General features: G+C 54.8%; 1 protein-coding gene across 4 annotated transcripts in view; it reads right to left on the bottom strand.

Moving 5' to 3' along the window:
* Positions 1-15,219, bottom strand: part of LOC133348750 (AT-rich interactive domain-containing protein 1B-like) — a 62,994-nt gene that overhangs the window by 24,855 nt on the left and 22,920 nt on the right. The gene's annotated exons all lie outside the window — the stretch shown is intronic.

Here is a 15,219-nt window from a genome sequence, read left to right as displayed (position 1 = left end):
AGAGTATGTGGGAGAATACGGTGAAGGTGCACAAATCGTGCTGGAGAAGTTCGGTGAATAACTCCGATCGGCAGCCAGCACTCCCTGGCACGCGGCGAACACCGCCCGGTGAGGTTTCCATGACACCGGCGAGAGACGGCGATGGCTCGGGTGGGGGGGGGGCCTTCATCCAGCTGCGGATAGGCCATGGTTGACGATGGTGATGGTGACGATGGTGATGGTGAGAAACGGTGACGGCTCGGGGGGGGGGGGGGGGGGGGCCTTCATCCAGCGGCGGATAGGCCATGGTTAACGATGGTGATGGTGACGGTGATGGTGAAGGTGATGGTGACGGTGATGGTGACGGTGATGGTGACGGTGACGAAGGTGATGTACTTTCAGTGCCGTGCTTCACTCCGCGATCCGCGCTTAAAATAGTTGAGCAGAAGGACAGGAGCTCGTGTTTTGGTTAAAAGCGGCACTAAACAAGATTCGTTAACGATTCTCAAAAGGCAAATCCACTCCACATCTTTTGAAACGCAGCCCAGTAGGATAAAAGATTTGGGGGGGGGGGGGGGAGACGTTTATATAATTATTTCTTTACTTCTTTCATTCCTTTTCTTGGCACGACATGAAAGAAGTCCATGGGCTCAGCACAAACACCCACAGATGATTCCTTCCTCCTGTGTGTGTGTGCCCTAAATCTCTCTCCCCCCTCCTCCACCTCTCTCCCTCTCCCTCCCATTTCTTCCACTTATTTGTTTTGTTACCATTTTAAACTTTTATACTTTCTCCCACAGAAAGGTACGAAGGACGCTGTTGTTGTCGGCGTTGTCCCAGCCCGTAACTTACACCCTCTCGCCAAAGGCCTCCCCACCCCCCCATCTTCCCTCCCGTTCCCCTCCTTTCCTCATCGCTCCTGTCCAGCAATGGCCACCAAACACTGTGACGACGTCTGCCTGCCATCTCGTTGCTGCTGCTGCTGCTGCCGATTACTGTGAGCTGCATCACGTGGGTGTGTCTGTGTCTGTACGGTATTCACATGCGTTATTCGTGAACATGCTATCCGCGATTCTGGCTATCCGCGAATCGCATCTGGAACTACTGCATCGAGAGAGAGTGTGATGCGAGAAAGTGATGATGCGTAGCATCATAAGTTATGCTAACATTATTCATAAACTATTATTTAATATTTATTTGATTTCTGTTTATTATAACGATTTTTTTTCTTTTATGATAATTTTCACGTATTTAATCGCTTATTTACATGTTTATTAAAGGGAATTCATTAGGCCAAAATCAATATCGGCGAAGTTTGCTAATCACGAGCATCTCTGGAACGTACCCCTCGCGAATAACGAAGCAATGCTGCACACACACACACACACGCGTGGGAGAACGCCTCTAATTCAGGACCCTATTACCGATGCCTCCTATTATTCACGAGGGCTGAAAGGGTTCTGATAACTCTTATCATTATTATTATCTGTGCCGCTATTCTTTCTATCATCCGCAGTTACCTGTGAGGTTTTCTGCGCTGCGGAACGAGCCATGAGACTCGGTAATTCTCTCCTGGGTAAATGAGCGGAATAGGAAATACACGCAGCGATATCATCTGTGGTTTCTTCATCCCGCCGAGTACATTTCGTAGATAACATCGTGGATAATAGGATAGGGCGATGGTCGTCCCTCACAGCCTCCTGTGTTGTGTGTGTGTATGATGCACATGACTAGCTTGATACATTGTAAAGCCAATGCTCAGAAAATTGATTCAAAATGGGCAGTAACGTGCGCCCATTTGTGCCTTTCCAAAAAATGTAAATTTGCTAAGACAAATATTTCATGCAAATGTGTTAACATTTTCCATATAAAGCGCCACGCAATATAACCGAGATAACGTATGTACATATGTCGCACCGTACGTAGCCAACCGTGCTGATCGGAGGTGCGGGGGAAGGACAACAAATTAAACACAAAAAGCAGTTCTAAGGAAATTAGTTTTCAATCTATAGCTCCAGTGGCTTCCCAATATCGTAAGGAAGAGCGTTCCAGATGGCCGCAGAAGCGCATCTGAAAGCGCACGATGCAGCGACCGTCTTTGTTCGATGGCCAACCAAAAGCCGCCGCTGCGAGGATGACCGGAGTGCGCGTGATGGTTATGTTCTTCGACAAGATCAGCGAGGTTATTGTGGTTCATTCGTGGCAGGCACTTTGTGTGTAATGAGTGTGTGCAATGAATGTGGCAGTTCGAAACACGTCGGGGGTTTTGTATTGTACGCTGCTGTAAAAGCCCAGGTTTCCACCGATTGTTTCCTCTAACAAAAAGGTCAAAACAGAAAGAATAATAGTGATTACAACTGGGAATTCACTTCCTCAAGAAGCTCCCAGCATGTGGAGCGAAGAGTCAGACGACGTACCGAGCCACCCGAGGCAACAACCCGCAAGCGTGCAGGACAGCACTTCGCTTGGGAGAGCGGGCACACCGGGGGGGGGGGGGGGGGGGGTCTCGAGATGCTGGGGAAATGCCCAAGAATGAAAACGAACCTCAACAGTCCCGCCGCTCGTCGTTCATGAACGGGGACACAAGCCTCCGGCCCAGGCACCCACCCCTGAACCCATCATGAGCCGCTCTCTTGGTGGTGAATTCATTAAGTTTTCATGTTAAGAAGGGCCATTGCCCGAAACGTCGCCTGTTATCTACTTTTCCTTGTAAGGCCGCAGCGTCATCGACGATCGTGTTTCATTATTATATTTTATTGCCGGAGTGACTTGCTGAAACGAACCATGAGGCATTGGTGCTCATTACCATATTTACAACCCTCAGCCAGTGGTGGAAAGTACACATTCCTATGGCGGGGACGAGTCTCTCCAGAGGACAACCGCAGTAAACTTCCCCAAAAAGTGGTGGATGGATGTTAAACGAGTGAATTTTGAGGTTAAGGTTAAATGAGATGGGCGATCGATTGCTTTTAAATCTCACTGTTACGCTGTGACGTTAAGTGCTGTGAAGGCTTTCGTAGCCTGACCACCAACACCACCGCCGCTGCCACCGCCGCCGCCACCACAAGCTCCGCTCACTTCGTCGTGCACCCAGGAGCTCCGACCTACCACCCACCCACTCCCCGACCCGCCCTCGTTCCCCAACATCTCGCGTCGCTCCATCCGTCCCCATCCTTCCCACCCAGACGTCCACTCACAACTTAGCTCAACGTTTACACCATTCTCTCTTTCTCTCTTTACCCCGTAACTTTGAGACCTCCACCTTCGCAATTATTAATAAATCCTTCTCGCTGAGCAGTGGTGGATCCAAGGGTGCACGATGTAAAATTACAGTGTTTTTATGTTTACAACAGAAGCCGCGGTGATTTTAACATTTGTAATAATGTTGGGGCCTATTTGAACATTTCGGGACTGCACCCTCCCACCCTTGGCAAGTTCACAGTTCTGCCTCCGTTCTTGAGTCTCGAATCTAGCAGAGCATTTTGTTCAAAATGACGTGCGGTCAAAATAATGAAAATGCATAAATACGATTTGTGATGATAACCAGAGTTCACGAATACAGGGGAAGAGCACTTGAAGGGCATTATGCACATCATCATCATCATCGTCGTCGCCACCACCACCATCTCTTTCATCAGCGGCCATGACCAACCAAGGCCTCTCCCCATGCCACTGCCCTCCCCCAGGGTGCTGGGGGTGCGCGCAAGCTGATGTCATCCTCTTGGGCGCATTCCATCCCTTGGCTGCCATTCCATCACCAGTCTCACCCATCACCAGGTGTCCTCCCACACCAGATAACCTCCCACAGTAGGTGTCCTCCCACAAGCCAAGTCGATTGCAGAGCACAAAGCCCGCTGGCGCCACTCAAGATGGCTCTGAGCGAGGTGACGGCGAGGTGGATGCGTGACGGTGCTCGCTCCGATGACGACGGAGAGGAGGAGGTAACGGAGAGGCGTGAATAGAGGAGAGCGCAGAGACGGGACTGCGGTCGTTTATAACCTCAATAAACATGCAGCAGCAGCAGCACCGCGCCCCGCACCCACGCTCCCCCTCCTCCCAAACAAGAGCCTCCTCCATCACCCCGCGCCGTCCTGGCAACACCAAACACGCCTCTTGTGCAGACTCAGCCCCAGCAATTGGCCGGCGGTGGTGACGAGCGTGGGCGGTGGGGAAGAGCCGTGGTTGGGAATTGAACTCAGCTCACACACACTCACACGTATATTGTACTCTGCGTATACAACAACAGGCTGACATTCGCCACTAAGTGGTGGTGACGTAAGCACAAAGCTTGTGCCAGGCTATGTGCACTGAGGCCACGTGAAGTGTCGAACGAACGTTGGCAGGAAGTCACGGGGTAGACCCAGCAGGTGCCACGGGTCGACTGACTGAGACGACTGGCCGATGTGCCCCCTAATGTGCCAACTTGCTGTGCTTTAGCCACCCGGCGCTCCGCTCATTGTTGTGAGCGTCGCTCCTCCGCCCTCCGTTGTTGTTGGAGGGCGACTGCTTCCAACTGCCCAGTAGCGTCCTTCACGAGCCTCCTCCACAGAGGCCGATCTTGACACCGCTGGTACCAGTCATCGGCAAGTCCACTCAGCTCCACGTCCTCCTATACCACATCACTCCACCTCTTCTCTAGCCTGTGCCGTGCCCGTTTTGCCCCCTCGATCCGGCTGAACAAAAGCTGTTTAGGCATGCGGTGGCTGGGCATGAGGGCTACATGACCCAGCCAACGCAGCCCTGCCTGCCGGAGGAGCTCACCGATGAGACTTTGTCCACATCTTTCAAGGATTTGTGAGCTCCTCACATAATCCAGCCTGGTTAAACTCAGGATGGATCGTAGGCAGGCCAGCCTAAATGTTTTTAACCGGCGAAGATGTTCCATTTGGGGTGTCCACGTTTCGCAAGCGTAGAGAAGGGAGGGAATGACCGTGGCCAAGAAGACCTGAAGCTTCGCGCGGAGTGACAGACCAGGTAGCTTCCACACAGCGTTACGCAACCGATGCAAAGATAATGCCACTCGACTGATTCGGAGTGTGACCTCTGCTGTTAAACCGGAGCCGGTCATGAACACACTGCCCAGGTATGGGAAACTCTCCACTCTCTCCACAACTGCCCCATCACCAATTGGGAGTTGTGGGGGTGGATTGTCCAATGGTACAAAATACCCAGGCAGGTGCTTAGTTTTGGTGGGGCTGATGGTTAGGCCCCACCTCTTGGTGGCATGCTCCAGGTTCAGCAGCAGCGCCTCCACCTGCATGTACCAAACACGATGGCTGCCACTTGTCCCGGCTTTCCCAGGATTGTCCCCTTTGTTGAGGGGGAAGCTACTCTCCAAGGCCTTCTCGAAGTCTCCACAGGACTTTGCAAGTTCCACAACTTCGTTGTTTACCGTTACAACAACAACAACAATCCACCGCTGAAGGCAATGCAATCACATGTCGCTGTCACCCCTTCTGCCAGTATCGACGAAACATCTTCCCACGAAGCGTGCCGGTGTTTCGTACCACAGAGGTGGCAACCCCAACCCGGACAACAGACGCCATTCGCCACGAAGCGGCGGTGACGTCACCACGGCACCCGTGCCAGGCTAGGTGCACTGTGAGGCCGCGTGATGCGTGGAAAGGCTCCCTGGCAGGTCACGGGACAGACCCGGGAGCCGTGCGGTCGACCGGCTGAGGTGAACGGCTGTGCTCCCCACCCCGCCAACTCGCTGCGCTTTAGCCGCCCGGCGCCGCGCTCGTTGTTGCGAGCATCGCTCCCTCCGCCCTCGACCAACACGCGCGCGCAGGTCTGTATGAAGGGGCACGCACAGTCTGTATAAAGGGGCACGCTCACTCGCAACATGCACGGAGCGATCTCCCATTGAGCCTCGCACTACGCCCGGGTGAAGTGCGTTCGGTGAGCACCTATTAAGGCCGGCGTGGCTCACGAGTGGGTAGCGATGGGGCTGCTGCCGCTGGCGGCGACGGTGGCGGTGGTGACATTTGCAGGAGGAATGTAAAACTTTAATGGGCGCCCCCCTCCCCTCCTCGAAATCGGCCGCCGTTGCGAGCCAATTATACGAACGAGGCGAGCGCTCTCCCCGCGCGGCTCCCCCATTAATGAAGTCGTGGCGACAGCGGCACCCTTAGAGGGAAAGATCCTCGACGCGACACCTCGAGGAGGAGATTCCGCGCGGAATGTGACCGCTCGGAAAGGCACGCACGGCGGCACAGTACGGCCTACGTGCGTGTACGTGTGCGCTGTGTGTGTGTGCGCGTGTGTGCGCGTGTATGCGTGGTGTGTGTGTGCGCGCGTGTGTGTTCACCTCGACGCTCACCGACACGCCGTGTCAAGTCAGGCCGGGCGTGCGGTCCACAGGCGACAGTTCGATTCCATTTCCCGGTGTGACAGTTTAAACAAGGGTGGAAAGTTTCTGAAATTCCCTCTCCTCTCTCACCCTGCCAGCCCCCCGCCTCCTGGTTAGAGAGATTAAAAACTAAAACTTAAAATTTTTTATTTTAGCATGTTAAGATCCACTGAGCTATTTCGCTCTTTTTCACAAAGAAACCTGGCCACATATGATAGCTCGACGAAGTGGCTTTATAGCAGCAGTCAAAACACTCTGAAGATTGTACGCCTGAATGTTGAACTTCTGTCGAACCCTACGTAGCCAACCGTGCTAATCAGAAGTTACGGAGGGTGCCGGAGAGATCGAGAGTGTCTCTCTCGCCGAAGGCTTGCCTGCCGCATCTCCCCGCGCATGGAAGGTTTACCGGGTGCCTGGAAAAGAACCGAGGTTCGGTGGCATTGAATCGGAGCGTGTCGATGACCAACGCACAAATAAAATGCCAGTTTCTTACATCGGCCCCCACACCTCTCCCGCTGCCTCCGTCCACCCGCACCTCCTAATAGCACGGTTGGCTACGTACGGTGCGAAAGAGGTTCAACATCCAGACGTACATACACCCAGTAGCAGGATTAACGGGTACGCCACGGGGCTAGTCGTTCGGCATGTCACATGTGGTGGGGTAAAATGTGGGTAACTCCCTGCCCCTTCCAAGGCGCCTGGCAAGCGTGGACGAGTGGAGCCGGTGCTGCCGGTTCTCACAGACGGAGCAAAACAACATTGGTCGCCAGATCGGCCGCCAGACGTCAGAGCGCCTTCGAGAGGCAATGCGTGTAGAAATCGGGCCGAAGCAGCAACAGCAGCAGAAACAGAAGAAACAACAACAACAGTATCAGCAGCAGCAAGTCGTAGCAGGAGCAGCAGCAACAGTGGTAGCAGGAACAGCAGCAACAGTGGTAGCAGGAACAGCAGTAACAGTGGTAGCAGGAACAGCAGTAACAGTGGTAGCAGTAACAGCGGCAGCAGCAGCAATAGCAGCAGCAGCAGCAATAGCAGCAGCAGCAACAACAGAAGCAGCAGCAACAGCAGCAGCAACAGCAGCAGCAACAGCAGCAACAGAAGCAGCAGCAACAGAAGCAGCAACAGCAGCAACAGCAGCAGCAACAGCAGTAACAGCAGCAGCAACAGCAACAGCAGCAACAGCAGCAACAGCAACAGCAGCAACAGAAGAAGCAGCAACAGCAGCAACAGCAACAGCAGCAACAGAAGCAGCAGCAGCAACAACAGCAGCAACAGCAGCAACAGCAGCAGCAACAGCAACAGCAGCAACAGCAACAGCAGCAACAGCAGCAGCAACAGGAGCAGAAACAGCCGACAACGCCCTTGTTAGTGGAGGGACCAAGCGCAGCTGCTCGGTTCAGTTCCTGAAGAAGCTCGGGGCCGGGTGAAGCAAAACGTCATCGTACCCAACGACGACTCCACGGTTTACAAGCGCGAGACCCGGGGGGGGGGGGGGGGGTTCGTTTGAACCGAAGTGACGATTCGGAACAAAAAATTGAGCGCAGGCCTGGAACAGATACGAGTCGTCATAATGCGCACGCACACACAAGCGGTGATCACATTTCGGATAATTTGACCAATTGGTCTGAATGAGTGGTAACTTCCTTGGCACTCCACTACCGCCCCCTCGCGTGAAGGCCTCCTGGCTTGGCTAAGAAGTTGGGAGTGTGGTCTGGGATGTGTAGACCTCATGGACTCATTTCTTGGTTGCGATTACTTGATCGTTGTTTGTGCTGCTTTCGTTTTGGTGCCATTCCTTGACATGTTTATTCATTTTAAATGTTTTCTTTGGTAATAAGGTTTTCATTTGCTTGTTCGTGGCTGCATATAGGATGTAGTCCTGGTGCAGAGGAGTAGTGTGAGCAACCACGAAGGGGCGAACAGAGGGAGATGCGAGCGAGTCCGAGGATGACGTCATGTCACGGATGCTGTAGGGGGACCCCCGTGACGAAGGCGAGGTCGTTGTGGGGAGCCAGGGAAAGGATCGGCTGGGAGAAGAGAGCCAAGGGATAGCCGAGAGTAGGAGTCTGGAGTATTCAGTCGGGATCGGCTGAAAGAGGGTTTACTCTCTCCTCGTCGCCGGACGGTGATGGATGAGCCCCCGTTCCGGGCAGACGAGTGAGGGAGCCCTAACGGATAGCCGAAGGCAGAACCAGCCACTGTTGAGAGTCCGGGGTAAGGACTCCGATAGAGGACGCCTACCTCTGGTGTGAGTTAGAGCGTTGAGTTCAACAGTGTTTAATTAACGGCAACAGCCTTAATAGTAAATCCCGTCTCCGCGTGGTCTTACTGCACAACACTTGTACATGATTAATGTACATGGTTACGGGGTGCAATTCGCATGAACGACGCTGCATTGAATTAAAGTATTGCACTGTCACACGATTTTTGTTCCTGGGTAGTAAGTGTTTAGGCCTCAAAAGTACAGAAATTGGCTATTATTCCCCACAAAAATTTGCTTTTGTGACCAGGACTTTATGTGAACGAAAGACACAATTGCACACCACGTTTTCTCATTGAACATAGGTAAATTTCAAAATATCATTGTCCTGGTCACAAAAGCAAAGTTTGTGGGGAGTAATAGACATTTTCTGTACTTTTGAGGCACAAGCAGTTAGAAAGTAACACTTACTACCCAGGAACGAAAAAAGACATGTTTTTGTCACACTGTGGAATTATTTACAAACAGCCAAAACTCGCCGTTGTAAAGATGAGTTCGTCCACTCCCAGAACGCGTCGCATTTCAGGGTGACACGAAGGCGCACAGCCTCGCTTTGAAGCCTGCCAGGAATCAAAGTCGCGGGCATGTTGTTTTTTTACGCAGCAGCGGAACTTCGTAGCGGTTTCACCCTGGTCAGGGATCATCAGCACCGCATAGCCACCAGTCCCTCCTGCTAACCTTGTGCTGTGAGAGCAAGCAGCCACGAAGGGCAACTCCACAACGCAGGCACGCGCGCACACCTCTGGGTTTGTAAACGGGGCCTCCTCTTGATTCGCACGCCGCTTGTGCTGTAGGCGGCGGCGACGTGTGCCATCGCTGCGTTCACGCTCTCAATGTCAAGCGGCGATTCGAATGCATTCACTCTCTCGCCCCGAACACGCACAGACGACTCGCGCAGAGCGTGGGGGGGGGGGGGGGCCCAGTGTGCCCAGCGTCACGCCTGGCCGCCTCTGCCTCAGTGCTGCTGTTTTACAAACTGCACTCTTGCGGGTAGAGCTCGCCACAAATGTTAGCCGAGGCCGGGTATCGAACTCGGGTCGCCGGGTTAGTACCGCGGTGTGCTAACCACTGCCCCGACGCTCCCCACTGCACACCCACAAACGCACTCTCATCGGCACAGTCATGCGCGCACACACTCCGCAAGCACGAACACTGTACCACCCACACACAATCCCACTCTACTTCTCTCATTCCTACTCTCTCATCTGCACACGCGCGCGCACACACAGACAAATATATATTATCTCTCTCTCTCACAGCCCCTAAACATAGAGGCCGCTCTCTCTCTCTCTCTTTCTCTCTTCCTCTCATACATGCACACGCACTCAAACACACTCGCTCCAGAGTCGTGCCTCTTCTTGTTCAACCTAAATCCTCCAGAACAAAAGCACGCGGGAGGGGGGGGATGCAGAGAGCAAGCAGAACGATGGAGGTGACGAAGCGAGGAAGGACGACCCGAGAGGGAGGCTACCTCCCGTGGCTCGCAACCCGAGATCGGCATCACAAACCCCCGGCGAGCCACCGTCAACTCGCCCGTCGCGAGTTTGGCGCTCGTCCCTTGCCGAGCGTTCCGGCGCCGTGACGCCTGCTCGCCGCCAGGGACGATGGAGTCGGGACCGTGCGGCAGGCACCACGAGGCATGAGGAGGAGCAGGAGAATCTCCGCATCAAAATCAAGACGCTCCGCGGGGAGAGTGAGACCGCAACTCTCCGCGAACTTGCGCCCGGCGTCCGGAATGTCACATGGATCTGGTCTCGCACACACACAGCTACCGGATTTTAAACACGCGCCCTCCAAACTTTGTTGTAAATTACAGGGGAATAAGTGTGTTGTCCTTCCCCCGCACCTCCAATTAGCACGGTTGGCTACGTACGGTGTGAAAGAAGTTCAACGTACATACACGTTTTAACCATCAGAATATCTTCCACTCCGCCTGTTGGCCGTGTGAATTTGTCACCGTTCACGTGAGATTTACTCAGGCTCAGAGTGGTGCCTCCGACGGAATTCTGCAGAACCTTTTAAAAATAGAAATGTCCCTTTTCCTAATGTAATCCCGATTGCGCTACCAGAATGAGGAATTCGTTCTCTCCCAACACAGCGCGACCCTCCGTGTTGGTGAACAGCCCACGGAAGCAGACATCACAGAGCTAACTCTGAAATCCCTTCTTCAAGTGACCAGAAGCCCTTTAAAAAAAAAGACAAAAGACCGAGCCGTGTGATGCACCAGTGGCCTCATGGCATCCGGAGCGAGTGCAGACCTCCCCAGGGTGACAAATCCACAAACAGCAGCAGGGTACCTGGTGTGCTGCATCGGTCGTGGGTTAACCATCAACGCTCGTAACATCGTCAGCAGCAGCAGCAGCAGCAGCACTCTAATCATCAACATTCTTTACATCATCAACGCTCTGCCTCTGAACAACATTCGTAGCAACCTTCTCAACATCATCAACATCCGCAGCACTCTCACCGTCATCATCATCATCGGCAGCAGCAATCTTATCATCAGCATCGTAATCTTAAAAAGCAGCACTCCCAATCACCACCACCACCAACAACATCGTGGCCAGCGCTCGTGACGGAGACCACGGACGGCCGCTTTGCGGGCCACAGGCCAACACCGATGCCACCCGAAGCGGCATGCGCGATGCGCAATAGGTGCTCGCTAACTACGCGTGGCCTCCTCCCACCCACCCACCCCACCGGCTAAAGCGGCGCTGGAGAGAGGGCGGGCGGCGTTGCGTGCACGGCAAAAACCGCGGGTGATGAAAAGGCCTCATTGCTATTCAGCTCCCCCGCCCCAGAAAAAGAGACACCGAGATGGGAGGGGGGGTAGAGACGGGAGGCCGAGGGGAGGAGGGCGGGGGAGGTTTCGGGATCTGACAGTGGGAGACGAGGGGGTTGGGGGGGGGGGCAGAGGGAGCGGAGGGCGATTCAAGCGGGGATTGCTGCTGCTGCTGCTGGTGCTGCTGATGATGTGGGTAGCGGATAGCGCGACGTTGCGCTACGAACCCGGCGGCCCGAGTTCGATTCCCACTCACGGCCAAAACCGTTGCCCAATATCTGAACCGGTCTTGGGCCTCCCTAGGTCGACTCAGCCTCAAATGAGTACCCAGTGCGGTGTGTAAAAACATCGCCACTGGGGAACAAAGGCGGTCGGGAGCAGTGCTGGCCACCCACCCCGTCGTGTGCCGTGCTGGCCTTCATAGGTTGCTCGCTAACAGCACTTGGCCCAGCAGTTTGTTAAGGCTATGCGGGGGATCTTTGTCTTTGATGGCCGTGGGCTGCAAGGGTGGCACTAAACTGCCGGAATTATATGGCGGGAAGAGGAATTCCTCACAACAAGGAAATGAGAGGCAAACACGACGCCTAAAGGAATTGTCTTGAGTGGTGGAGTGTTATTCTTTTTGCTTTTGTTGTTATCCAACTGACAGAAACTGGGAATTGTATTCATTAATTTCCCAGGATATAGCTACCTCAACAAGAGAATGTCCTGGCCAAACCAGGCCAGGTGGTAACCCCAATGAGAGTAGAGGGTGTCCGCTTGTGCCGTCCTTGCAACGCGAGTCTGGGCGCGGGGTTTTTCAAGTGAAGGCGCAGCCCTGCAAGTGCCCGCTCGCATCGCTGCTAGGGGAAGGGTCTCTGCTGGTGGAGGAAGTCGTCGAGAGCCTCTCAAGAGGACGTCTCGTGATAGTACTGACGTCCACGCTGGCCATGCACGTCGTGGAAATATCCACTCTGTAACCCACCGCACACGACCTGCCGATTCGAAGAACTCGCAATCGTTCCCGGCCAAATGGGAAGTCGCATTTAGAGATGAGAAGTGCCCCGGAACAGTGATTGTGTGTGCGTAGCAGAGCACGCGCACATGCGGGCGTGCGTGCGTGCGGGCTTGTTGGACATCAGCTGTGTGTCGCAGTGGTTCGCGCACTGCGTTATGATGCCAGCAGGCCCGAGTTCCACTCCATTATCGCAAGCAGTCCTGGGCTCCTCCCCCTAGGTTGACTCAGCCTTAAATGAGAAACGAGTACCCGGTGTGGCTGTGTGATCACCACCAGCACTGTCGAGACAGAGAGGTGGCCGCGCATTGTGTTGGCCGCACCATCTCTTCATCTTGTGTACCATGCCGGCCCTTAATAGGTGTTCTCTGACAGCGATTGCCTCCTGCGTACGTGCACGAAAGCGAGGCTAAACGGGAGATCTGAGGCTTTGTTGTGCGCGACCACGCGCGACGCTCCTGAATAACAAACAGCGGGCGGCATCCAGCTCCGAGCGACCGCCGTCTCCGACAGAGACGGAGGGAGCGAAATAAAATAACAGCTCCGAGAGAGAGAGAGGTGAGACAGAGAGAGGCAGCAGGGGAATAAACATCTGTAACGACAAAAGAACCCAGGAGCGGAGCGAATGGGACAGCAGAAAGAGCAAGGAATGGCAGGGAAGAGACAGGGCACGACGCAGCTCATGGGGGTCGTGAGCGAACTGGAATAGGTAGCGAGGGGTATACTGGATCTGTTGTGCCAGGTACAGAGATGTGGGAGAGATGTGGGGAAAGGTGCGGGAAGATGTAGAGATGGTGGGAGGTGTTGAGAGATTCGTGTGGATGTGGAGGCTTGTCTGTGTATTTATGCTCTGCCCTGGGCAGTAACATACCATGTTGTGCCGTGCTTCTATGCCCCCACAGCTACGCTCTCCCTGCCTTCACCAACCCACACTTATCAGCGAGAAGGTATGGTAAAAAAAAAACGCCCATGACCAACAAAGTGTGGGGAGGCCCTCATATGCAGCAGCGGATTGGCAGAGGGCTATGACAAATGGCCGACACTGAAAGGTTGCGGAGAAGCGTGGCAGGGTGGAGAGCGGTTCAGCGGAAGAGGGAAGCCTGGGCCAGGCAAGCGGAGAGATTTACAAGCGATGGAGAGATGGACACACAGAGAGGCAATAACACACGGGGTGGAGGGGGCAATAACATCTACGCAGAGAGAGATAACAGACATGGAGACGGAGCGACTGCAGGGCGCAGTCGCAGGGAGAAACAGAGAGGTGGAGTGGTCGCGGTGATCAGCGGCCGGCTGACCATCGGTGATATCGAGCACAGGCCGAGGGCCCCGCGTTTGCCTTTTCGGCCAAAGCAACGACACCCCCCGTGCCACGCGCGCGCCTCGTAACGACGCCGTGACGTGCGGCGCGTCGCCTCGTTCCCAGCAGCCCGAACGGGTCTCGGTCCACCGCCGGTGCCGACGGCCGTGGCAGCGCAACGAACCTAGGGCGGCAATGGAGAGTGGCGCTCACAGAGGGGCCCCCTCGGGATGGATGCAGGAAATGAGCAATGCTCGTCCGTCCGTGCGGGGGAGACGTCGCGACCTGCGTGTGGGTGCCAGCTGCTGCGCACAACCTCGCGCAGGATGCGCCCTTGCGGCAGCGGCTGGATGAAAGGAAAAAAGACTCCCCCTCGTTGTACAAGCTCCACACGCGCACCGCCTGCTGCAAACACCGCCCACTACCCGCATTAGTCCCCACCCTGGCACACACGGAGAGAGAAAATGAGAGACAGTGAGAGTGTCCTGGCCAGACCAGGACATTCGATAGCTTTGCTTCAAACGGTGCCCCCCCCACACACAAACATTGACTCCGCCCGCGACTGTGACGGTCATCATCTCGCTCCAATAATAATTGGCGTTGCTGATAAACTACTTCGCACCGTCACAAAGCATTCCCACCCGTGCACGACAAAGACGAATGCAGCCCAGCGCTTACGTTCAACTTTGTCGGAAAAAAAAATGTGAACAACAAAACCATCGCTTCCAGTCAACCGCTCCTCAACTCGCCTAGATTTTAGCTCAGCCAAGAGAGGCTCTCCTTAGGATGGACACGAGGCCGCAGGGGTGGGGAATGGTGGGCCATGAGGCAGGTTGCCGCTCGAATTTTTTTTTTTAATCAGGGTTGTTGACCACGGGCTCAGAGGCCCAAAGTGTCCAGTGGCCAGCAACAAATAGCACCTCCGATCAACACGGTTGGCTACGTACGGTGCAAAAGAAGTTCAACATACGTGCATGCAGCATTATTCATGGTGCAATCGGACAGAACGCGTTTGTTGTAAGCGCTTGGGAACAGAGGCTATGGGAGGGAGTTACAGAGCGGAGCAGTGCGACGCAAGAAGCGGAAAGAGAAGCGGTGCGACCTGGCGTGAGAGCACCACGGAGAGCGAGGGGGGAGGGGGGTGGCGGTGGAGCGGAGCTGGGAGGGGACGAGGCGACGGCGGCTCCTGGAAACGTGACACGGCCCGGCTCGGCACGGTCAAAGGGGCACGGGCATGGCGGCGGCTATTGCCCTTTCACACGACGGTCGTCGTCATCTGGCCGTCGTGGAAACGTGACGTGGGGCTCGGCACAGAGGCAGCCGCATCCTGCGTAGAGGCACCACCCCGAACCGTGCCACGGACGTGGGTCAGGCCGGCGCGGTGGGATAAACTCGCTCTACCGGCACCGCATGGCTGCCTTGTTTTTTCCCCACCTTATCCCAACCTCTGTTCTTTTTTATTCTCCTTTCCCCTTCCTTTCATTCGGGAGCAGCAGCTTTGGACCGCGACGCCTTCCATTGATCCGCTTGCCGCTCGTCGTGTAGTGGGGAAGGG

This window comes from Lethenteron reissneri, chromosome 28, assembly GCF_015708825.2.
Source record: "Lethenteron reissneri isolate LAM-NWPU_2019-01 chromosome 28, ASM1570882v1, whole genome shotgun sequence".
Lineage (NCBI taxonomy): Eukaryota > Metazoa > Chordata > Hyperoartia > Petromyzontiformes > Petromyzontidae > Lethenteron > Lethenteron reissneri.
Note: the sequence above shows the minus strand (reverse complement) of the source record. Positions and strands in the feature narration are given on the sequence as shown.